This window comes from Giraffa tippelskirchi, chromosome 1 (genome assembly GCF_054371585.1).
Source record: "Giraffa tippelskirchi isolate mGirTip1 chromosome 1, T2T-mGirTip1v1.2.pri, whole genome shotgun sequence".
Taxonomy (NCBI): Eukaryota; Metazoa; Chordata; class Mammalia; order Artiodactyla; family Giraffidae; genus Giraffa; species Giraffa tippelskirchi.
Window position 1 is genome coordinate 131449637 of NC_137275.1, and position 25758 is coordinate 131475394.

Consider the following 25758-nt stretch of genomic DNA (forward strand, 5'->3'; position numbering starts at 1 on the left):
GGAGGTGAGAGCAGATGGGGAATGGAGAGCGGGAGCCTCTGCTCTTCATTCCCACAGTCAGGAGTCCAAACACTGCCCTTGTTACCATGGAAACCACAAAGGAGGAAGCTGGCTGGTCTTTCTGACCAGGCATGAACCTGAGCAGTATTGCTCATGCCATGTTGGATGAGTTGGCAGGGGCTATGTGAGGGTGGGAAATCTCCAAGTCCCGGAGCAGAGACCTAGCCACTCTAAGAGGCTTCTGCCTTGTCCTGACTCATCGTGTTGACACTGTGCATTACACTGGGCCTCCCCGGAGCTCTGTGCTGTGGTTTGTACTGAGCAGGCTGGTTCCCCTGTCCTGGGATATGATGGAAATAGTTACGAGACATTTCATTGCTGAGGTTGATCAGGGTTGTGGTCAACCTGCTGCCCCTCTGTGATTCCTGGGGGTGGGATGAATTTGCCCCAGGTCAGCAGGGCTCTTCTCCCTAGTTTCTGCTTACAGAATAGGCTGGTGATGGTCTGGATTTTGGACCACGTTCTCTAACCAGGAAGAAGCAGAGCTCATGGACCCAGGAAGGGATCGGGTGGAGGATCCCATGCTTTGAGCAGCCCAGCTCACACACAGGTCATCCCACTGTGATGGACATGGTGGAACACAGGCACGGAGGCCATGGTGGTCTCTCCTGACTCCCACCCAGAGGGAGGGATGCTCAATTCCCACCTATCTCTATGGAGATATGAAAGGCTTGACAAAGTGAGGCCAAGGCATCAGCTCATTTCAGCATCATTCATCTTACATGAGTGCCTACTTTGTGTCAGATTCCATGCTAGGATCGGAGACACTGATAAATAAGACCCAGGGGCTCCCCTCCAGGAGGTCCCAGTCTAGGGGACAAGGCAGGAGCACAGAGGCAGAGTCTTGTCTCATGGCAGAACGCAACAGGGACTATGATGGTGCCTGTGAAGTTGACACACAAGTGCTGCGGTGATCCAGTAGAGATGCAGACAGATGAAGTGAGGGTGTTGCGTGGAGATCCTGGTGGGGGGTGTGTGTGTGGTGTTAGTCAAAGTCTTCTGACAACACAGAGCTGACTGGAAGAGCCAAGTGGAGTCCTTGACTTAACTCTTAATTCCTGCCCTTAACTCTGGGGCAGGAAAAGGGAGGCTGAACCCTTGCAGATGACCCCTCAGGAGTGATCCCTGGTCTTGTGTCACCTTCTGTCAATGAGTCTAATCACTTGGACCCTGTGCTGGGATATTCAGTGCTGCCTTTGCCCTCATATTTCCACACTCAGAGCAGAGGGTATCACTAGGGGTGGTATCTGTCTCATCAACCATCAACTTTGACCCGGGGGGAGCAGCCAAGAGCAACAATGAGAGAAACTCATGATTCATCCCAGGGACCAAGAGATGATGTCCAGCCAAAAGGTTTTTTTTTTTTTTTTGCACATGTTCTTGAGCTGCTCAGTGAGAGATTGGGATCTGGGTTTTGTGGGCTTGGCAGCCATGACCATAACAAATTTCCAGAATTTTTGGAAAGTGTTTCAGTGCAACAGGAAAGCTGAGCTATGGTGTTACAACTACTCGGCTGAATGAGAATTTTTAGGTGATGGAAGAGGGTCTGGAGGTGAGAGCCAGGCTGGTGGGGACCCTGGGGCAGGTCTCTGGAAGGCCTGGGAGGCCTGGAAGGGCATCATCTCTTGGGCTGAGAAGGGTTGCTGGGAAACGAAGATTCCCTTCTGGTGTCTGACAGGCTGCCAGGTAGGAAAGGGTGGGCATAGTTCTGTGTGATCTCAGAGGGTAGAACTAAGTGAATGGGTGGATTTTATAAAGAGACAAATTCCCATTCAAAACAGAGGAGGGTTTCTAACCAAAGGGGCTACTCAGCTCGACACAGAGGTTTTTTTTCCTCCTGGCTTGGAAGTTGAATGGGATTTACGATGACCATTCTGGAAGTTTCAGAAAGGAAGGTGGCACATGTTTTCCTAATCTCATGGAAAGGTTGCCTTGCTTCCTTAGTTATTCTGTGTGGAAACCTGGGAAGGAGTTTGATCATCATAATTACCTTTGAACCTGAAGTTCATGAGTACCAGATTGCCTGTGGGGGATGAAGATTTAGGGGGTGGACTGGAACTGATCTGATGAAACAGAGTGTTGGACTTCATCTCTTGGTTCTGTAACCTGGCCACTGTCACCTTCCCAGGTTCTTGTCTGGGAAATCATGTGGGCCTCTGGATGGGTTTCTCAGATGACTCAGTGGTAAAGAATTTGCCTGCCAAGCAGGAGACTCAAGTTCAATGCCTGGGTGGGGAAGATCCCCTGGAGAAGAAAATGGCAACCTCTTGCCTGGGAAATTCCATGGATAATACATGGGGTCGCAAAAGAGTTGGACACAACAACTAAACAACAACAACAGCCAATAAAGGACTACTGTCCCCAGCTGCTTCTCCCTTGGAGAGGGGACTCAGGAATGTGATGGATAAGCCTGCGGTTCTTCAAAGGGGCTCTGCCTGAGCTTAGGTAGGAAGTTTCTTCTAATTGCCCTGACTGGAGACCTTCAGGGATGCTCCTTTTAAATCCCAAGGTGATGGGGAGATTTATGGTTCAGAGTAAACTAGAGCTAGCCTGGCCTTCTGGTGGATGTCCTTCTGGGGCTGCTCCCTCATTTGGGGCAGAATGTGTTCTCCAGTGCCCTGCAGAGGTCACCTGGCACAGGATGGGGTATGGACTGAATTGTGTCCCTTCCAAAATGTATGTATGAAGCTCTTACCCCCAGTGTGATGGTATGTGGACGGTGGGGCTCTAGGGAGCTAATTAGGTCATGAGGATGCGGCTTTCATGATGGGATTGGTGACCATATAGGAAAAGAGGAGAGAGACACAGAAAGAGAAAGACAGAGATCTCTGCCAAATGGGGACAGGGAGACAGGGCCCTCTGAAGCCAGTAACAGAGCCCTCACCAACAACCAAATCTGCCTGTGCTTTTTTCGGCTGCCCTGGGTCTTTGTTGCTGCATGAGGTCTTGCTCTAGTCGTGGTGTGTGGGCTTCTCCTTGCATTGCAGAGCATGGACTTTAAGGACATGCGGGATCAGCAGTAGCAGTTTGTGGGCTCCAGAGCATGGGCTCAGTAGTTGTGGCGTGCGAGCTTAGCTGCTCCGTAGCATGTGGAATCTTCCCAGACCAGGTAAAACTGGTGTCCCCTGCGTTGGCAGTCAAATTCTTAACCACTGGGCCGCCAAGGACGTCCTGCCTACACTTTGATCTTGGACTTCCCAGGCTCTACAACTGTGACAAATGAATGTCTGTTGTTTAAACCACTGGCCTATGGTATTTTGTTATGGCAGCCCTAGCTAACTAAGACAAGAGGAGTTCTGTTTGAACCACTCTTAGGCTTCAAAACCTCCTCGTTGACACAAAGCTTATACATCTGACAACTGGATGCTAAAATCATCCACTGCAGTAGGTACCATGTCTGAATACCGGATGGATAATATCTGATTGTAGAACAAATGCTTGTTCTTACTTCAATATTACAAAATTAAAATCTCATTACATAAATTATTACTCTTTTTTTTTAAAGGTTTTTCCAATGTGGACCATTTTCAAAGTCTTCACTGAATTTGTTACAATATTGTTCTGTTCATGTTTTGATTTTTTGGCCATGAGGCATGTGGGATCTTAGCTGCCTGACCAGGGATCAAAACTGCACCTTCTGCACTGGAAGGCAAAGTCTTAACCACTGGACTGCCAGGGAAGTCCCTATAAAATAGTACCCTTATAAAACTTCTCATGGGCTTCTCTCAATTTCTTGCTTTATCCAAGTATTAAAAATAAAAGGCAAATACTGTACCTGTGTTTATGCAACATCTCAGCATCCCCTCTCAGAAGGTTAATCCAGTCATTACCCAAATTTTGTTCTCAATTGAGCTTTCTACCCAATCTACCTAACTATTCATCCCCCACCAGCATCCTCCTGGGAGCTTTCCTCTGATACTCCCACACCATCACTGGGTTCTATACCCATGGGATTCCATTATTTCCCAAGGAACCAGCATCAGTCCATTCTTCCCAAATTCCTCTAAGTCTTTTTATGTCTTCAACTCATTTTATTACCTGGACTGGTGGTTCCCTATTATGTTTTCATTCTGTTATGGGTTCATGTTTTAGACAGTACAGACTATCAGGCTTTAAGTTCATGAACAAGAGAATTGAGATTGGATGGTCATGTGGTCAGAAAATTCTCCATTTAGCACTTTAGGGAAGATGTCCCTTGTGATGGAGTTCAAGGGTTAGAGGAGGTTCACCCTTATCCATGACTGTTGTGAGACATCACTGTGATGATAAAGGGTGGTCATCAGGACCTATGTCTTCTTCCCCTTGTCTGTCGTGGCTCCACTGAGAAATCTGAATTCCCATCACAGCAATGATAACAGCAGAAAGGGGAACATCTGCGGATCTAGTTTGGTGGAAAGAGGGAGCGTTACAGCAATGCAGACTGCAGAATTGTACCAGCAAGAGCTCCTGGTGAAATATGGGCTCCTCTCCTGCCTTAATTTAATCCTTTCTTAACAGCAGAAGTCAGTTATTGCCATCAACAGCCTCAGTAAGTGCTCAACTTGCACACGAGTGCTTAGTGAGTGCAGGACACCAGAGTAAGCCCTCGTGTCTTAGTCTGTTCAGGCTGCCACGACAAACTATCACGGATCAGATGGTTTAAAAAACAAGCATTATGGCGGGCTGAGGTGGGGATAGGCAGGGAAGGAGAAGGTGAGAAGAATTGAGAGAGTGGCAATGAAACATATGCATTACGATGTGTAAAACTATTAGGTTGGTGCAAAAGTAATTTCGGTTTTGCATTGTTGAACTTTGCCACTTGATACTGGAACACATTCTTAAATAAATGTGGTTTTGTTATTCAACAAAGAAGAAAAAAAGAACAAATTAAACATGAAGTAAGGAGCAAAATTAAAAAAAAAAAAAAACAACATTAATTTCTCACAGTCCTGGAGGCTAGGTAGTCTGAGTTCGAGGTGCTGGCATATTCTGTTTGAAGAGAGCTCACTTCTGGTTAATAGATGGTTGTCTTCTTGCTGTGTCCTCATGTGGAGGAAAGAGCAAGGAAATTTCTCCGGGGTCTCTTTTATTAGTGCCTTTTATAAAGGCAATAATCCCATCCAGAGGACCCCACCCTCATGACTTAATCAACTCCCCAAGGCCCCACCTCCTAATACCTTCACTTTGGGGGTTAGGATTTTAACATGTGAATTTGGGAGGAACACAAACATTTGTCTATAGCTGAGGAATAAAAGATGTAATTCTTGCTCTGGGAGGATTTAAAAACATAACACACACATGCGTTAGAACAGTATGATGTAGTAACTCATACTTCATGCCAAATTCTGCAAAGGAGACCCTGGTTCTGGAGAGCTGGATGGTTGGGGCAGCGTCAGCTTGAGAGAGCTGAACACCGATTGACCCAAATGTTGTTTAAACTGAGCACTCCTTTTCTTTCTAACTTTTTATATTGGACTATAGCCAATTAACAGGGCTTCCTTTGTGGCTCAGTGTAAGGAATCTGCCTGCCAATGCAGGAGATGTGGGTTTGATCCCTGGGTTGGGAAGATCCCCTGCAGAAGGCAATAGCAACCCATTCAAGTATTCCTGCCTGGGAAATTCCGTGGACAGAGGAGCCTAGCAGGCTACAGTCCCTAGTGACTAAACAACAACAATAGCCAACTAACAATATTGTGATAGTTTCAGGTGGACAGCAAAGGGACTCAGCCATACATAAACGTGTATCCTTTCTCCCTTGAACTCCCCTCCCATCCATGCTGCCACATAACATTGAACAGAGTTCCCTTTGCTATACAGTATAGGACCTTGCTGGTTATCCATTTTAAATACAGCAGTGTGTACATGTATATCCCAAACTCCCTAACTATCCCTTCCTTACATCCTTCCCACCCAACCCACTGCAACTGTAAGTTCCTTCTCAAAGTCTGTGTGTTTCTGTTTTGTAAATAAGTTCATTTGTATCATTTCTTTTTAGAGTGCGCATATAAAGGATATATTTCTCCTGCTTTATCTGACTTACTTCAATCAGTATGGCAGTCTCTAGGTTCATCCATGTTGCTGTAAATGGCATTATTTCATTCTTTTTGTAAAATGTTTTATTTATTTATTTGACTGTGCTGGGTCTTCATTGCTGCACAGACTTTTTCTCTAGTGATGGAGAGTAGTGACTACTCTCTAATTGTGGTGCCCAGGCTTCTCAATGCAGTGGCTTCTCTTGTTGCAGAGCAGGAGGGGCTCTACAGCATGAGGGCTTCAGGAGTTGTGGCTCATGGGCTCTAGAGCACAGGATTAATAGTTGTGATGCATGGGCTTAGCTGCTTTGTGGCATGTGGGATCTTCCTGGACCAGGGATCTAACCCATATCCCCTGCATTGGCCAGTGGATTTTTTTTTTTTTACCACTGAGCCACCTGGGAAGCCCTATTTCATTCTTTTTTATGACCGAGTGCTATTCCATTGTATATATGTGCCACATCTTCTTTATACATTCCTCTGTCAATGGATATTTAGGCAGCTTCCATGACTTGGCTATTGTAAACAGTGCTGCAATGAACATTGGGTTGCACTTCTTTTTAGATCACTTTGTTTCAAGCAAGTCTGTCCCTGACTTTGCAATCAGAGAACAGTGTGCTCAGAGCCCACATCCCTTTATACCACAGATGACTGATACCATCATGCATCTTGGAATTTAAAGCGTGATGCCCTCAACCTTCCCTGGGACACTGGCAGAAATAGCATGTGCAGTGCCATCCTGTGCTTACTGTGAGGCTAGCCTTGAGGACTGTGTTTGTTCTATCACATAATGTCCATGGAGAGGACCTGTAGAGAGAATGTTTTCTGTCTTAGTCTCAGAAGAAGTACTTATCCTGAGGAATGAATTTGTTTTCACCGAAGGAGGCTGTGGGTCTTAAAGAAATTAAAATCACTTTCAGGGAGGTAGTTAATGCAAACTGAGAGCTGTTATCATCCCCTTGTAAGATGTGTGAATTTGTAGGCATTTGAATGCAGAGTTCCAAAGGATAGCAAGGAGAGATAAGAAAGCCTTCCTCAGCGATCAATGCAAAGAAATAGAGGAAAAAATAGAATGGGAAAGACTAGAGATCTCTTCAAGAAAATTAGAGATACCAAGGGAACATTTCATGCAAAGATGGGCTCAATAAAGTACAGAAATGGTATGGACCTAACAGAAGCAGAAGATATTAAGAAGAGGTGGCAAGAATACACAGAAGAACTGTACAAAAAAGATCTTCATGACCCAGATAATCATGATGGTGTGATCACTCACCTAGAGCCAGACATCCTGGAATGTGAAGTCAAGTGGGCCTTAGGAAGCATCACTACAAACAAAGCTAGTGGAGGTGATGGAATTCCAGTTGAGCTATTTCAAATCCCAAAAGATGATGCTGTGAAAGTGCTGCACTCAATATGTCAGCAAATTGGGAAAACTCAGCAGTGGCCACAGGACTGGAAAACGTCAGTTTTTATTCCAGTCCCAAAGAAAAGCAATGCCAAAGAATGCTCAAGCTACCGCACAATTGCACTCATCTCACACACTAGTCAAATAATGCTCAAAATTCTCCAAGCCAGGCTTCAGCAATACATGAACTGTGAACTTCCAGATGTTCCAGCTGGTTTTAGAAAAGGCAGAGGAACCAGAGATCAAATTGCCAACATCCGCTGGATCATTGAAAAAGTGAGAGAGTTCCAGAAAAACATCTATTTCTGCTTTATTGACTATGCCAGCGCCTTTGACTGTGTGGATCACAATCAACTGTGGAAAATTCTTAAAGAGATGGGAATACCTGACCACCTGACCTGCCTCTTGAGAAACCTGTATGCAGGTCAGGAAGCAACAGTTAGAGCTGGACATGTAACAACAGACTGGTTCCAGATAGGAAAAGGAATACATCAAGGCTGTATATTGTCACCCTGCTTATTTAACTTATATGCAGAGTACATCATGAGAAACGCTGGGCTGGAAGAAGCACAAGCTGGAATCAAGATTGCCGGGAGAAATATCAATAACCTCAGATATGCAGATGACACCACCCTTATGGCATAAAGCAAGGAAGAATTACAGAGCCTCTTGATGAAAATGAAAGAGGAGAGTGAAAAAGTTGGCTTAAAGCTCAACGTTCAGAAAACTAAGATCATGGCATCTGGTCCCATCACTTCATGGGAAATAGACGGGGAACAGTGGAAACAGTGTCAGACTTTATTTTTTGGGGCTCCAAAATCACTGCTGATGGTGATTGCAGCCATGAAATTAAAAGATGCTTACTCCTTGGAAGGAAGGTTGTGACCAACTTAGATAGCATATTTAAAAGCGGAGACATTACTTTGCCAACAAAGGTCCGTCTAGTCAAGGCTATGGTTTTTCCAGTGGTCATGTATGGATGTGAGAGTTGGACGGTGAAGAAAGCTGAGTGCTGCAGAATTGATGCTTTTGAACTGTGGTGTTGGAGAAGACTCTTGAGAGTCCCTTGGACTGCAAGAAGATCCAACCAGTCCATCCTAAAGGAGATCAGTCCTGGGTGTTCATTGAAAGGACTGATGTTAAAGCTGAAACTACAATACTTTGGCCACCTGATGTGAAGAGCTGACTCATTGGAAAAGACCCTGATGCTGGGAAAGATTGAGGGCAGGAGAAGAAGGGGATGACAGAGGATGAGATGGGTGGATGGCATCACTGACTCAATGGACATGGATTTGCATGGATTCTGGGAGTTGGTGATGGACAGAGAGGCGTGGCATGCTGCGGTTCATGGCGTTGCAAAGAGTTGGACACAACTGAGCTACTGAACTCAACTGAACTGAAAATGGGAACCTGGAGGCTTTTTTGGTCCACCCACAGCAAATGTATTGACTTCCTGGAAAGTGTTTTTTCTGCTAGTTTCATTTTTGCTTTCATTTAGTGTCTCTAACTTGTTCTTCCTTTATATTGTTCTCATCTACTGTTATTTAAGAGTATTTTATGTATCCTTATAAACTGCCTTAATCCTTTTTGGAACAAGGTAGGGTGTTATGCCCAGTTTGGTCTTTTAAAGATAATTCTGGGGACTTCCCTGGTGGTCCAGTGGTTAATACTCTATATTTCCAATGCAGAGGGTGTAGGTCTGATCCCTGGTTGGGGAACTAAGATCCCACATGTGGTGAGGTGCTGCCAAAAGAAAAAGGTAATGATCTTACCTACTGTATTCGATGCTACAAGTGCATGTTGTCTTAAATATGTGAATGAATGAACGACAGAGACAAGGTAACTTGGAGGGGATCTTATTTGTACAAAAAAAGATGGTTTTTCCGTTCTAGCCAAGTATCTAAAGGACATGGTAAATATGGAGTTACTGTCCAAGACCATGGCTCATGGAAGAAGTAGGTATATAGGTACGTTATATTCAGATACACACTTCATGGTATCTACTGTACTGGCATTACAGCCTTCAGGGAGAATATTAGGATAACAGGGTCCTGCAGTACTTTATTCTGGTTAATGCCATGGACTCTGAAGCCAGCGTGTCTGGGTTTGAATCTCCCATTCTCTATTACCAGCTATGTTGCCCAAGGGACCTGAACTTTCTCTACCTGAGTTTCTTCATATGAAAATGAGAAATAATTATACCTGCCTCATTGGGTTGTTCAGTTCACTAGCTCAGTTGTGTCTGACTCTTTGTGACCCCATGGAGAGCAGCACGCCAGGCTTCCCTGTCTATCACCAACTCCCGGAGCTTGCTCAAACTCGTGTCTATCAAGTCAGTGATGCCATCCAATCATCTCACCCTCTGTCATCCCCTTCTCCTCCTGCCTTCAATCTTTCCCAGCATCAGGGTCTTTTCCAATGACTCAGTTCTTCACATCAGGTAGCCAAAGTATTGGAGTTTCAGCCTCAGCATCAGTCCTTCCAGTGAATATTCAGGATTGATTTCCTTTAGGATGGATTGGTTGGATCTCCTTGTAGTCCAGGGGACTCTCAAAGTTCTTCTCCAACACCACAGTTCAAAAGCATCAGTTCTTTGGCCCTCAGCTTTCTCTATAGTCCAGCTCTCACATCCATACATGACTACTGGAAAAACCATAGCTAGATGGTTTTGACTAGATGGACCTTTGTTGGCAAAGTAATGTCTCTGCTTTTTAATATGCTGTCTAGGTTGGTCATAGCTTTTCTTCCAAGGAGCGAGCATCTTTTAATTTCATGGCTGCAGTCACCATCTGCAGTGATTTTGGAGCTCAAAAAACAAAGTCTGTCACTGTTTCCATTGTTTCCCCATATGTTTGCCATGAAGTGATAGGACCGGTTGCTATGATCTTAGTTTTTTGAATGTTGATTTTTAGGCCAATTTTTTCACTTTCCTCTTTCACTGTCATCAAGAGCCTCTGTAATTCTTCCCTGCTTTATGCCATAAGAGTGGTGTCATCTGCATATCTGAGGTTATTGATATTTCTCCTGGCAATTTTGATTCCAGTTTGTTCTTCATCCAGCCTGGCATTTCACATGATGTACTCTGCATATAAGTTAAATAAGCAGGGTGACAATATACAGCCTTGACGTACTCCTTTCCCGATTTGGAACCAGTCTGTTTTTCCATGTTCCGTTCTAACTGTTACTTCTTGACCTGCATACAGTTTTCCCAGGAGGCAGGTAAGGTGGTCTGGTATTCCCATCTCTTGAAGAATTTTCCACAGTTTGTTGTGATCACACAGTCAAAGGCTTTGGTGTAGTCAATAAAGCAGAAGTAGATGTTTTTCTGGTATTCTCTTGCTTTTTCTATGATCCAACGGATGTGGCAATTTGATCTCTGGTTCCTCTGCCTTTTCTAAATCCAGCTTGAACATTTGAAAGTTCACAGTTCATGTACTTTTGAAGCCTGGCTTGGAGAATTTTGAGCATTACTTTGCTAGTGTGTGAGATGAGTGCAATTGTGTGGTAGTTTGAACATTCTTTGGCATTGCCTTTCTTTGGGATTGGAATGGGTTGTTATGAGAGTTAAATAAGCTAATAAATATCTAAAGCATTTATAAAAGTTCCTGGCACACATTAAACATAATAAAAAGGGGGAAAGTGGTGGGATGAATTGGAAGATTGGGACTCATATAATACACTATTGATACTATGGGTAAAATCAGTAACTAGTGAGAACCTACTGTATAGCTCAGGGAACTCTACTCAGTGCTTTGTGGTGACCTAAATGGGAAGGAAATACAAAAAGAGGGGATATGTGTATATGTATAACTGGTCCACTTTGCTGTGCAGTAGAAATTGACACAACATTGCAGAGTAACTATACTCCAATAAAAACAAAAACACAATAAAAGTAGTAGCTATTATTATTGTTATTATAGTAATAGTACCCGTGGTGGCTCAAATGGTAAAGAATTTGCCCACAATGCAAGAGACACAGGAGATGCAGATTCGATCCCTGGGTCAGAAAGATCCCCTGGAGAAGGGAATGGTAACCCACTCCAGTATTCTTGCCTGGAAAATCCCATGAACGTGGGTTAGTCTATGGGGTTGCAAAGAGTCAGGAATGACTGAGCAACTAACACACAAACAAAACACAGTATTACCATTACTATCAGTATTATTACTCTTGCCTTTTCTCAGTTTTCTTTGCAGTCAGTTAAGCTTGATAATATAAACTGAGAGTCAGAAAAACTTGGGTTTAGCCCCATTTCCTCCTTTATCACCCTGTAATCATGGGAAAAAATCACTTTGCCATCTGAACCTTTGTACACTCATTTATAAAATGAGCAGGTTGGACTAGATCAATGTTTCTCAAACTTTGACCATTACCTGCATTAACAAATACATTTCACGTGACAAGTAGTTCACACATTTATTCATAACTGAAATAATCCTAAATGTGTGATGAATACTGATGACTTTCTATTCTATTCTGTTCATTTAGCAAAAAGTGGTCATGACCCATATGTTTTTTTTTTATGATCCACAAATGGGGTACAAACCTAAATCTGAAAAACAGTGGGCTACATGAGAGTTCTGTTGTTCTATGTGTCTTTCAAATATTCTATGACAAGGGTTACATTCTCTACAGTATAAGGGCTTCCCTAATGCCTCAAAGTAAAGACTCCACCTGCAAGGCAAGAGATACAGGAGATGTGGGTTCGATCCCTAGGTCAGTGAGATACCCTGGAAGAGGATATGGCAGCCCACTCCAGTATTCTTGCCTGGGAAATCCCATGGACAGAGGAACTTGGCAGGTTACAGCCCATGGGGTTGCAAAGAGTCAGACATGATTGTGCACTTCAGTATATGGATTTTGAGAGAAAATTTCTGAGTTCAAGTCCAGGCTGTGCCTCTGAATGTATCTATAATCTTAAGGCAAATCATTTACCCTCTCAAATGCTCAGTTTCCTCTTCTATCAAATAGGATGACAATGGTACCTCCCCGCTAGGACTGTTGTGAAGATGAAATTAATTCCTGCATGAAAACTCTTAGTGCCCGACAAATAGAAAGTGATCAATAAATATTAGATATGATTTTGATTTTACTATTATCATCATCATCATTATTGGAAAAAGCAGAGGGATTTTTCCGTCAGAATAGCAAAGGGTTGGAAACCTCTTCATTTTGCCTGGGCACCCAGTGGCTTTGTATATAAACAGAGGGAACTAGGCATGCCCAGTGCTGTGGGAGGCGATTGCTCAGAGCCCACATGGTTTCAATAAACTCACTGAGGTAGGAAGCCTGGAGACCCTGAGGGACCCTGGACTTGCAAAGGCAACGATGCGGTCAGGATGCCAAGAAAGAGAACAGTGTCTCCAGCACTGCAGGTGATCCAGCTCTGCAGTGCCACTTGGGAGCTTAGCCTTGGAAGGGGCTTCAGGGGGATGCCTTGAACACCCTCCCTCCCAGGGCAGGAACCTCCCTGCTGACATCCCAGAAAGAGAAGGTAGTGTGCTCTTACGGAAGAACAGCCACCTACAGAGCAACCACAGCTCCCGCTCTTACGGACAGGAGCCACAATCCTAGTCCCCTCGACTGTCCCATACTTGCTGTTTCTCATTTCTCTGGCAGGAACAATTCACAATGAGGCTTTTTCCTCATCCTCATGATTATTCTTCAGTGAGTTGAAAACACCAGGCTTAGCAGGCCTCATTCCTTCAACAGTCATTCGTGAGACCTGGTTTGCGGACTTCTGTGAGATTCCCCGGTCTTGCCACATTATAAGTTACAGTTTATGTGCCTGCTGCTCCCCTTCTAGGACTTCCCAGGTAGTGCTAATGGTAAAGAACCCACCTGCCAATGCAGGAGACATAAGAGACACTGATTTGATCCCTGGCTCGGGAAAATCCCCTGGAGAAGGGAATGGCAACTCACTCCAGTATTTTTGCTTGGAGAATCCCACGGACAGAGGAGCCTGGTAGGCTACAGTCCATGGGGTCGCGAAGAGTTGGACATGACTGAAGTGACTTATTTATTGACTATGCCAAAGCCTTTGACTGTGTGGATCACAATAAACTGTGGAAAATTCTGAAAGAGATGGGAATACCAGACCATCTGACCTGTCTCTTGAGAAACCTGTATGCAGGTCAGGAAGCAACAGTTAGAACTGGACATGGAACAACAGACTGGTTCCAAATAGGAAAAGGAGTACGTCAAGGCTGTATATTGTCACCCTGCTTATTTAACTTATATGCAGAGTACATCATGAGAAACGCTGGGCTGGAAGAAACACAAGCTGGAATCAAGATTGCCGGGAGAAATATCAATAACCTCAGATATGCAGATGACGGACTTCCCTGGTGGCTCAGAGGTTAAAGCGTCTGCCTCCAATGCAGGAGACCTGGGTTCGATCCCTGGGTCGGGAAGATCCCCTGGAGAAGGAAATGGCAATCCACTCCAGTATTCTTGCCTGGAGAATCCCATGGATGGAGGAGCCTGGTAGGCTACAGTCCATGGGGTCGCAAAGAGTCAGACACGACTGAGCGACTTCACTTTCTTTCACTTTCACTTTATGCAGATGACACCACCCTTATGGCAGAAAGTGAAGAAGAACTAAAGAGCCTCTTGATGAAGGTGAAAGAGGAGAGTGAAAAAGTTGGCTTAAAGCTCAACGTTCAGAAAACTAAGATCATGGCATCTGGTCCCATCACTTCATGGGAAATAGATGGGGAAACAGTGGAAACAGTGTCAGACTTTATTTTTGGGGGCTCCAAAATCACTGCTGATGGTGATTGCAGCCATGAAATTAAAAGACGCTTACTCCTTGGAAGGAAGGTTATGGCCAACCTAGATAGCATATTTAAAAGTAGAGACATTACTTTGCCAACAAAAGTACGTCTAGTCAAGGCTATGGTTTTTCCAGTGGTCATGTATGGATGTGAGAGTTGGACGGTGAAGAAAGCTGAGTGCCGAAGAATTGATGCTTGTGAACTGTGGTGTTGGAGAAGACTCTTGAGAGTCCCTTGGACTGCAAGGAGATCCAATCAATCCATCCTAAAAGAGATTAATCCTGGGTGTTCATTGGAAGGTCTGATGTTGAAGCTGAAACTCCAATACTTTGGGCACCTCATGCGAAGGGTTGACTCATTGGAAAAGACCCTAATGCTGGGTAGGATTGGGGGCAGGAGGAGAAGGGGACGACAGAGGATGAGATGGTTGAATGGCATCACCGACTCGATGGACATGGGTTTGGGTAGACTCCGGGAGTTGGTGATGGACAGAGAGGCCTGGCGTACTGCAATTCATGGGGTCGCAAAGAGTCGGACACGACTGAGCGACTGAACTGAACTGAACTGAACTGAAGTGACTTAACATCATCTTGAGCATCCCGTTCTAGTTCAAAAGAAAGCTCTTTCACGATAAGGCACTGTGTCTTGTTTGTCTTTGCATTCCCAGTGCCTAATGTAATACCCTGCATACATAGTAGGTGCTCATTTAATGTGTGGCCTAAAGTGAACACCTCAATATAATGGCCATCTTCCCAACATGTGTGCATGCTCAGTTTTCAGTCGTGTCTGACTCTTTGAGACCCCAAGGACTGTAGCCTGCCAGGCTCCTCTGTCCATGGGATTTCCCAGGAAAGAATACTGGAGTGGGTTGTTATTTCCTTCTCCAGGGATCTTCCTTCTCCAGGGATTGAACTCGTGTCTCTTGTGTCTCCTGCACTGGCAGGTGGATTCTTTACCATTAATGCCACCTGGGAATACCACAGGTTTTAGTGGTAAACAGAATTAGACAGGGGACTGCTGGTGTGGTCTGGCCAGGATGGGGTGTGCTGGGCTGTGACCAACTTTGTTTTGGTTTTGTTTTGGCCGTACCACATGGCATGTGGGATCTTAGTTCCTTGACCAGATATTGGACTTGTGCCCCTTGTGGTGGAAGCTTGGATTCCTAACCCCTGGACTGCCAAGGAATTCCCAGATCACCTTTGATTTGGACCCTCCGTGTATGCTGATGTAGCCTAAATTTGCATGAACCTTCCTGGCAGTGACTCACTGTAACACACAACACCACCTCCAAATGATGGAGCGCTGCGCAGCCATGAATAATCAGGTCCTCTGCCCACCCATCCCGAGCCCAGATTTCTCTAAAAAGAAACACTGCCTCCTGAGGGCTCCTCCATCCCACATCAGTACAACTGGCTTTTTGTGGCTTTTGGTTGCCTTTACTTAAAAGCAGGTCTTGTTAGTGATCCCAGTTCAATGTCATCACGCTGCTTTCTGCCAAGTGTTGGAGCCTGTTGGATGAGTTTGAATCCGGAGTCAGACATCTGTCACTGAGCTTTGCCTTTCAGCAGTGTGTCATCAGTCATTTCTGGGCCAGCATCCCAAGCCGCTCCCCTCCCCACAGCTTGCCGCCACGTGGATGGCTCCCAGGAAGACAGGACCCAAGGCACATCAGCCCAGGCGCACGAGCTGCTGTCCCGTGAGGTGAGGCAGGGAACACCTCACAGACCCCCACCAACCTTCAACTTTAAATGTAAACCTTCCCCTCCTAAGAGACCACCTTTCTCCTGAATCACACCTTGGGCTTCCCACCTTCTCACGCCATCAGGTCTCCCCTAGAAGTACTCCAGCCTCACCTTAGCTCCAGGGCAGAAGGATAAAAAGGAGGAAGAGATTTGACATCCTACAGCTCCACACAAGATTCCACTGGATGGGGGAACTTTATGTCTCTCTGACTCTGATAGAGGCTAACCATCCCTGAGATGAGAAAAGTGGTCCCCCAGGAAGGTCACCTACAAATTTGACAATATGCTCTCTCGGTCTTTAGTCAAATTGTTAACAATAATTGGGTAGGATAGGGCAGAGGACCTGTCTCAGCTACATCCCCTAGAATCCTTCTTCTGGATGAAGTGCCAAATCCAACCACTGCCTGTTTTTGTCAATAAAGTTTTATTGGCACACAGTTACACCCATTAGTTTATGTCTTGTCCACAGATGCTTTTGTGCTACCAGGGCAGAAATGAATGGTTATTTCAGAGACCAGGGGTTTCCCCGATGGCTCAGCAGGAGACACAGGTTCAATGCATGGGTTGGAAAGATCTCCTGGAGAAGGAAATGACAACCCACTCCAGTCTTCCTGTCTGGGAAATCCCATGGACAGAGAAGCCTGGTGGGCTACAGTCCATGGGGTTGAAAGAGTCAGACACAACAGAGCGCAGCAACAACAGAGACTAGATTGCCTGCAGAGCTAAAAATAATTACTCCCTGGCCCTCTACAAAAGTTTGCTGACCCCTCCCCGGGCTTGTCCTGACCACTAGCAAACCTTTCATCGTTCGCTTCTGGGTTGTGCTTCATGGTTTTCAAAGAATTTTCACATACACAATGTCATCTAATCCTTCTAACAATTGAAGGACTCCAGAAAACAGTTCACAGTATCTGGATGAGGAACCAAGCTCAAGGCAGTTGCCTGTGCCGGCCTGTGGACCCCCGCCAGGCAGCAGGAACTTGAACCAGGACAATAGACGTGCGTGGATTTGGGACTGCTCTCACCCCAGACGCCAGCTTGTGGCACCGCCTACTGCTCAGTGTCCAAGTGCACAGGGGCTAGAAGTGGACTGCAGGGTACTGGTCTTGGCTTTGCCATGTACTGTGTGACCTTGGGCAGGTTATTCAAGCTTCCTGAGTCTTAGTGTCCTCGTCTATAGAGTGGCAGTGGTAACACTCTCACTTTACAGTGTTGTGGTGAGGCTTATGTTAATCCATCCATATAAACTGCTTCCACTAGCCTATGGCATGTAGTTACGCGTAAATATCATCAGTTCTGTTAGATGATTGTAATCAAGAATAACACCCATCAACTGGGGAACTCCCTGGTGGTCCCATGTTTAAGACTTGAGCTCTCATTGCCCAGGGCCCAGGTTCAATCCCTGGCTTGGGAACTAAGATCACACAAGCACAGGGTGTTGCCAAAAACCAGCCAACCAACCAAAACAACAACAACAAAAACTGCCCATCAACTGTACCACAATCCAGCCCTCATTTCATGTGGTTCTGGAGAAGACTCCTGAGAGTCCCTTGGACAGCAAGGAGATCAAACCAGTCAATCCTAAAGGAAATCAACCCTGATTATTCATTGGAAGGACTGAAACTGAAACTCCAGTATTTTGGTCATCTGATGAGAACAGCTGACTCAATGGAAAAGTCCTTGATGCTGGGAAAGATTGAAGGCAGAAGGAGAAGAGGGCATCAGAGGATGAGATGACTGGATGACATCATTGGTACAATGGACATGAACTTGGGCAAACTTCAGGAGATGGTGAAGGACAGAGAGGCCTGGCGTGCTGCAGTCCATGGGGTTCCAAAGAGTCAGACACGACTGGGTGACTGAACAACAGCAATACAGAAAGTATTGAGGGAGACTTGTCAATTGTTTTGATTTCTCTCCCAGAAGCCAGGATTGGAGGAAACTTTAGAGGCACTGTAACACAGCAGCCAGGTCTTGCTAAGAAAAGAGCTTTCTTATTTAAGCAAATAAGCTTGCTTGAGTAAGGCTACTATTTCCTTCTACAGCTTTTAACCCCCTCTTCATGGCTCAGCATTTGCACCTGTGAAGCCTACCTTTCCTTCTGCTTTCTGATTCTATCTTCTGCTGTGCGTGCCCCATAGATCTCATCACTAACTGATGACTAGGAGAGTGGTCTGGGATTGAAGCTGAGGCACTAGCTCTTTTTCTCTGCACTTTGGAAGAAAAGTTATAAACTCTGGGAATTTTTGCAATGATTCTAGGCATTATGCCTCATCTGGCATCAATCCAAAACAACAAACGCTTGTTCAGTGCCAATAGCATGCCTGAGCTCTGTGTTAGACACAACAAGATGTCAAGACGAACGAGGAGAGGCCCCGGCCATAAAGATCATACCAACTGGAAGAGCAGATGTGCACAGATAAACTGTAAAACACAGCGTAGAGCAAAGAACAAAAGTTTTGGAACCAGGCAAACCTGATTTCAAATATCAGTTGATCATTTATGAGTTGTGATCTGGGAAAATTATTTAAACCTCATTTAAAAAAGCATTAAATTGGGGATAATAATGATCACTTGACTACAGGCATAGAATTAAAAGACACTTTCTCTTTGGAAGAAAAGCTATGACCACCCTAAACAGCATATTAAAAAGCAGAGACATTACTTTGCCAACAAAGGTCTGTATAGTCAAAGCCATGGTTTTTCCAGTAGTCATGTATGGATGTATATGCATGTGAAAGTTGGACCTTAAAGAAGGCTGAATGGAGAAGAATTGATGCTTTTGAACTATGGTGTTGGAGAAGACTCTTGAGAGTCTCTTGGACCAAAAGGAGATCAAACCAGTCAATCCTAAAGGAAGTCAACCCTGAATATTCATTGGAAGGACTGATGCTGAAGCTGAAACTCCAATACTTTGGCCACCTGATGTGAAGAACTGGCTCATTGGAAAAGACCCTGGTGCTGGGAAAGATTGAAAGCAGGAGAAGGGGATGACAGAGGATGAGATGGCTGGAGGGCATCACTGACTCAATGAGTTTGAGCAAGCTCCAGGAGGACAAGGAAGCCTGGTGCACTGCAGTCCATGGGGTTGCAAAGAGTCAGACGAGACTGAGCGACTAAACAATAATCAGTATTATAAGGATTCAGTGAAATAACACATAAAGTGTCTTGCATGATTGATCCTGGTTTAGGGGCTCCCTGCTATCGTCTCTAAGAAATCCCTCAGAGCTGGGAAACTGAGTTTTTTGGCCCCAGCTGTCCTTCCAGCTGAGCAGCCCCACATGGTCTGATGGCTGGTAGGCATCTCTGTGCTCCTTTGTGAGATCTTTTTGAGAGCAAACCAAAGGATGCAAGGAATTGGGGGCAGTGTGTGTGCTCAGTCACTCAGTCATGTATGACTCTTTGAGACTCCATGGACTGTAACCCGCCAGGCTCCTCTGTCCATGGGATTTTCTAGGCAAGAATACTGGAGTGGGTTGCCGTTTCCTCCTCCAAGTGATCTTCTCAACCCAGGGATCAAACCCCCATCTCCTGCACTGGCAGACGGGTTCTTGCCCACTGAACCACCTGGGAAGCCCATAATTAGGGCAGAAGGTGGGGTACGGCCCCTTTGTGTGTTCTCAGCTCACCCTGCTGGGGTGGTCTCATTCTGCAGCCTCTCTTCCTTGGGAAATCCTTTAAGAGAGGCCAGTTGGGCTCTGCTTTAGCTTAGGGCACATGGGTGCCCTCTCCCAGAGGTCCCTCACCACACTCCTCTCTGATGAGAGCATCACTCAGGGCTCAGCTGTTATCCTGGGGGCTACCTGGAGGCAGCTCTCCTTTTCTCAAGATCCCCTCTCCATGTGGAGTCTTTGGAATCTCCACCCCAACTTAGCACCTGCATGAACATGGAGGAGGGCAGCAAAGGTGTCCGAAGTGACTTCTAGGAGGCGACGGTGCCAGTTCCGAGGGCGGAGAAGTCAGGAATCCTTCAGAGCCCTGGCCATGCTGAGTCACCCTGGGAAGGATTCCTTCTGCAAAGTGTTTTGTTTCTCTTTCTTGCTGTTGTCAACAACGACGAGGTCTGGCCAGTTGTCCTCGGACTAACAGACTAACGTTTCAGCATATTATCTGCCAGGGTTTTGGAAAAACCACGTCTTTCTGGGAGGAGTGGGGGAAAGGCGTCTCTGGTTTTACCAATTAACACCTTTCTCCTGGCCATTAGCATCCCTGGAGCCTGAATAAACAAGCAGATTGCCTCGGGGAAATTAATGCCCTTTCAGGATCTATAAAAGCAGTGAGTACCCTTTGGCTCCAAAATCCTACTGCTTGACTCAGTGCAATGATTTCAAAGGAAAACGGCAGGTGTCCAGAAGTCCTAGCATGTTATCCAGCAGCACTCAAAACCAGAGAAAACTTGAACGTCCAACCTTAAGGGATTGTTTTGCTAAACGACTGTAAATCAACCAAAGGAATAGTACACAGCCATTCCAAATGATAACTATGAAGCAACATGGAGAAATGTTTATGAAATCGTGTCAAGGGAGAAAAGACTGCCCAGATGCGTGTGTAGGCTCCAGTATGGTTGGGCAAGCAGATGTGTGTATGAAAGGAGAAAGGGTGGAAGGGAACTTGGAAGAATGAAAACAATTGTGGTAAAGTGAGGCTTATTAGTACACATTCTTCTTTCTCAATTTCCTCTAATGTTGTTGATGATTTAATAAAACCACCCTTTAAAAAAGCCACGGGAATCCTGTAACCCGGGGAACACAACACTCAGCTCCCAGCATAGTTCTGACAGCCTTGGATTCACCAACACACCCTTTTATTGTTGTTTAGTTGCTAAGTCGTATCTGACTCTTTTGCGACCCCATGGACTATAGCCCACTCGTCTTCTCTGTCCATGAGATTTCCCAGGCAAGAATACTGGAGCAGGTTGCCATTTCCTTCTCCAGGATATCTTCCTGAACCAGGGATCAAACCTGCATCTCGTGCATTGGCAGGCAGGTTCTTTACTGCTGAGCCACCTGAGATGATTAGGACAGAGGAAAACTGTCTGCACAGGCCAGAGAGAGGAGCTACAGCTCTGGGTGGGTTAGTTTGCATTGGGCTGGGCTCTCACTAGCACCTCTAAGGACTGGCTAGCCCAGGAAGGGGCACTCTCTTCCCAGCCAGGAAGAGATGTCAGAACTTTGAAATATACAGAAAACTAAACACATAGACAATACACAGCCTCCTGTGAGGAAGAGGAAGGACCTGGCTTCCTTGGTCTCAGCTCACGTACACCAGTGCAGTATCCCCAGGGATGGAGGGCAGCACTGGTGGGGGGCACTCACGTTCTAGGTTGGGCTCCGTCTTTGGTCTCTCCTGGGCAAGTCAGCAGCCCCCCTAGGAGGACAGGTCTCCACACCGTGGTCCAGCCCTTGGCTCTTGGCCTCAGCACCCCCACTAGCTGTGTGGCCAGGGGCAGGAGGCCTTGCCCGGGGGAGCCTGGAAACCTGATCCTTTGGTTCATCAGTGATTATCAGCTGTTGACTACCTAGAAAACCCATTTCTACTCTTGAGGCTCTTTAGAGGTTATATTGGGGTCTCCAGGTTGATCATTTCTGGACTAGACCTTTGACACCTCACCAGCTCGGAAAAGTTCCCCTGATCCCATGACTGTACCCCTTTTGCATCCATTTAGCCCATCTTCCCCCTCACTCTTGTATTAAGGCTGGTGGTTTCCGTCACTCACCACTAAACCATGACCTGTGAGGGCTACATTTGAATACTTTTGAATCAAGCACACTAGCCCAGATTTTGAAATTACACAGACTTGGACCCTAGTTCCAATCTGCTCTTTTTCACTCTGTAACTTCTGGCAAACTACTTAACCTCTTTGAGCTGCAGTTTGCTTCTCAGTGAGTGGTGATCCTAATGCCATCCTCTGAGTAATGTGGTGACCCTTGGATTGAGGCAGTGTATTGAAGCACCCACCATTTCTCTTGGGAAGGAATCCCAGTACACCATACATTATGGTAATTCTTGGCATGGCCCACATCATAAGCTGTTTAGGCCATACTAACCTATTTTTTTCTCTTAGAGCTGAGCACTCAAATAGGTATTTTGTAAGAGATCTAAGTGGGGTTGATTGAGTGGGTGTATCCAGGGTATCTCTTATATTCCAGGGAAAGAGTCAGCATCAGTGTTTTGGGTGTTGCTGAGATGGATGAAGTTATTGCCACTTTGAGACCCAGGCTCCTGGCCTGGAGCCCCTGCCCTGCCCCCGTACTTTAGAGGGCCCCCTCCATCCCTCTTCTGACCATATCCCATCCCACAAAGCAAGGAATCCTGGGGACCAAGAGAACGTGACCGCCTGGAGCCCTTGACTTGTCCCCCTGGTTTCTGCACCAGGGACCTGGCACTGAGAAATTTCCTGCCCTGAAGGCCCAGATTTCTTCCAGGGCTTTTGGACCATTTGCTGTGGGCAAACCACATTGCTGGCCAGAGGGTGGCAAAGCCGGAGCTGTTTGCAGGGGTTGAGGGGATGGGAGAGTGGAATCTGGATGTTGGGGTGTCCCCAGGCATGGGTGTGAGGCATACTATGGTACAGGACTGCTCGGGGGTGGGAGGGTGTGGGTCCCCTCACTTGGCAGGGGCCTGGACCAGGTTCTGGGAAGGCATACATGTTCTTGGCACCTCCGAACTCTGACTCTTGTCAAAGCCCAGGCTACGAAGGTGTTGGTGTCACTGCCTCAGACCCCAAGGCTGCCTCCACTTGGCAGTGGTTATGTGCTAAGCCCAGACACTTCTTGGGGGCTCTGGACCTCCCCTGGCTGCAGGGACTCTGCTCAGAGACAGTGGGAGCGGGATGGGGGGGAGGGGGCAGTGATGCCCTCAGCCCAGGCCTCGCAGGGAGGAAGGGTGCTCAGAGAGCCACACGTACTCCCTGTACCTTCCAGGTCTCTGTTGGGGGCCCTGTTGATGCCCTCAGACCTGCTCAGGACCAGCTTGCTGGCCCAGCTCTTGTTCTTTCAATGGAAGCTCTGCTCCCCTCAGCTGGGGCAGTGTTCACCCCACCACCGCCCCCAGTCCCTCTGCAGGAGCCATACCTGTGCCCACCAGCCGTCTTCACCAGGCCGCCTGCCATGGAGGGTCCAGACCCCAAACACTGCCAAGCTTCAGGCAGGGTAGCTCCCCTCTGGCTCCAGTCCCTGCGAGCGTAATAATTCGTTTCTCCCATGGTGAGCTCTTTAATGGGCTGTGGTCAAAGGGGAAGGGGGTCAGCTAGGAGTGGATGATTTATCGCTGCTACTCTGCCCTCTTCTCGCCTTCTTTGCTCTCTGAGCTTTCACATGGCAACTATGGCCTGATGCCCAGCTACCAATTTGTGGTGCCCGAAGTCCCCACCTTCCCACAAGGCAGCTGCCACCCTCACCACCACAGCCACCACTACATCACCATCATGTTCTATTTTACATCCACCATTTCACTTGGTGAGGTGAATATCGTCCCCATTTACAGATGAGAAAACCGAGGCTCATGAGATTGCTGGTTCCCACAGGTGACTAAGTTTCCATTAAGTTTATTATTTATTTATGTATTTATTTTTTACTGCAACGCGAGGCGTGTGGGGCCTTAGTTCCCCGACCAGGGATCGAACCCACGTCCCCTGCATTGGAAGGTAGAGTCTTAACCACTGGACCACCAGGGAAGTACCTTCATTAAGTTTAATTGGCACCTGTGGTAGGAGTCAGAGCTGGGCTCAGCCTCGGGTTTTCCAACCAAGAGCTTGTTCTACATGCCCGTGAGATCTCCGCACGGTTTCCACCTGGCTCCCAGTGAGGGGAGGAAGCTCAGCTTGGAAGCAGAGTTCTGTCCACGTGACGTCAAAACTGGCCCACAGCTCAGGTCTCCCTGAATTCACCATTCTGTCCCCACAGCTCACAGCCTCTGGGTAAGAAGTAGATAGAGAAACTGAGGCATCTGGTTGTGAAGAGCAAGGAGGATGGTTTTTCATGAAGAAGACTATTTCCAAGTCAATCCAGTTCCATCCATTTGAGACTGTTCCCATAGCCTGGCCATGCAGGGTTTTGTTTTGTTTTTTGTTTTTTTTATAATGTCTGCTTTTCTAGCACACATTATACAAACAGATCCACAGAACGGGTTGTAACGTATCATAAATGACAGTAAAAAAGCATGAACTCTCGAGGATGAATTTTAAAATTTTCTTGATAACACAGGGCGTGATGGAGACATTCCCGTTCCTTTCTGCAGCCCACTGCTTTTGATTTAACTAGGCGTTTGGACGGGAATAGTTGTTTTTTTCCCCCCTCTCAATCTTGGAAAATGTCTCACAGCTGTAGCCGCCTGCTCTCAGCTGTTTGTTTTTCTTCCTTGGAGAGGGACTTGGGAAGGTTACCCACCAAACCCCAGGGGAAAAGGCAATTTGAAGGCACACAAACCCCGAACACGTGGGGCCTAGGCTGCACTCTGTCTCCCAAAGAGCAGACAAGCTGCCCGGGGGGTCCTGACGGCCCCCAGAGTGGAGCTGGCGGCAGGCCCCTCCTCCTTTACATTTGACGGCAGAGAAGATGGGGGAAGGGGAGAAGGTTCCAGCCCACAGGCCCCAGGCCAGGCCCTGAAACTTCAGTTGTAAAAGCTGAGCTGGGGCTGCATCAGTGGCTCCCAGTTGGCCCATTTATCATCTGGCCTTGGGTGGGACTGACCAGAGCCTGAGTAATGTTTGCCTGGGGCGCGTGTGTGGACCCAGCGGGACACGCCCCTCAGTCCCACCCTCACCCCAGGGGACTGGTCCTCAGACCCAGCGGAGGCTTCTTCTATCTTCCTGCCCCCACCCCACCCCAGCTCCTCTCTTTAGTCCCCTTAAGAATTTTTTAAAAATTGTGGTAAAGACCTAAAGTAAAACTTAACATCTCAACCATTTTAAAGTGTACAGTTCAGTGGCATTAGGTACATCTACATTGTACAAACATCTCTACCATCCATCTCCAGATTTCTTCTCAAACTGAAACCCTGTACCCTTGAAACATCAACTATCCGTTTCCCCTACCTTCTGCCCCTGGCTCCCACCCTTCTGCTTTCTATCTCGACAAATTTAACTATACTAGGGACCTCATATAAGTGAGATCTTCAGTATTTGTCCTGTTGTAACTGGCTGATTTCACTTAACATAGTTAATATCCTCAAGTTTCATCCATTTTATAGCATGTGATAGGACTGCCTTCCTTTTTTAAGGCTGGGTAATATTCCTTTGTGTGTGTCTATATGTCCTGATGCTGGGAAAGATTGAAGGCAATAGGAGAAGGGAGCAACAGAGGATGAGATGGTTGGATGGCATCACTGATTCAATGGATGTGAGTTTGAGCAAACTCCAGGAGGTAGGGGAGGGCAGGAAAGCCTGTGCTGCAGTCTATAGCGTTGCATAGAGTCAGACATGACTTAGGAACTGAACAACAAATATTCCTTTGTGTGTGTCTGCATATACCTCGCTTTCTGTTTATCCATTCACCTATCAGTGGATACTTGAGTTGCTTCCAACTTTGGCTGCTGTAAGTAAACAGTACGGGTGTGAAAATAACCATTAAAATCTCTGTTTTCAATTCTGTTGGGAGTATCCCCTAAAATAGAAATGACTTACCCTCTGGATTTTTGTACTTGAAATTTCCACAGGACAGTCTGACCACCTGAGACCTCTGTTTGCTGGGAGAGATGGCAGAGGTTGAAGGAAATTCGAGAAGAAAACCAAAAGCCACAGAGATAATAAGCTTTCATCCTCCCACAT

The 25758-nt window shown here is 46.4% G+C and overlaps 1 protein-coding gene across 3 annotated transcripts in view; it reads left to right on the plus strand.

Annotated features, from left to right (window-relative positions):
• SCARA5 (scavenger receptor class A member 5) overlaps positions 1–25758 on the plus strand; it is a 151031-nt gene that overhangs the window by 32269 nt on the left and 93004 nt on the right. The gene's annotated exons all lie outside the window — the stretch shown is intronic.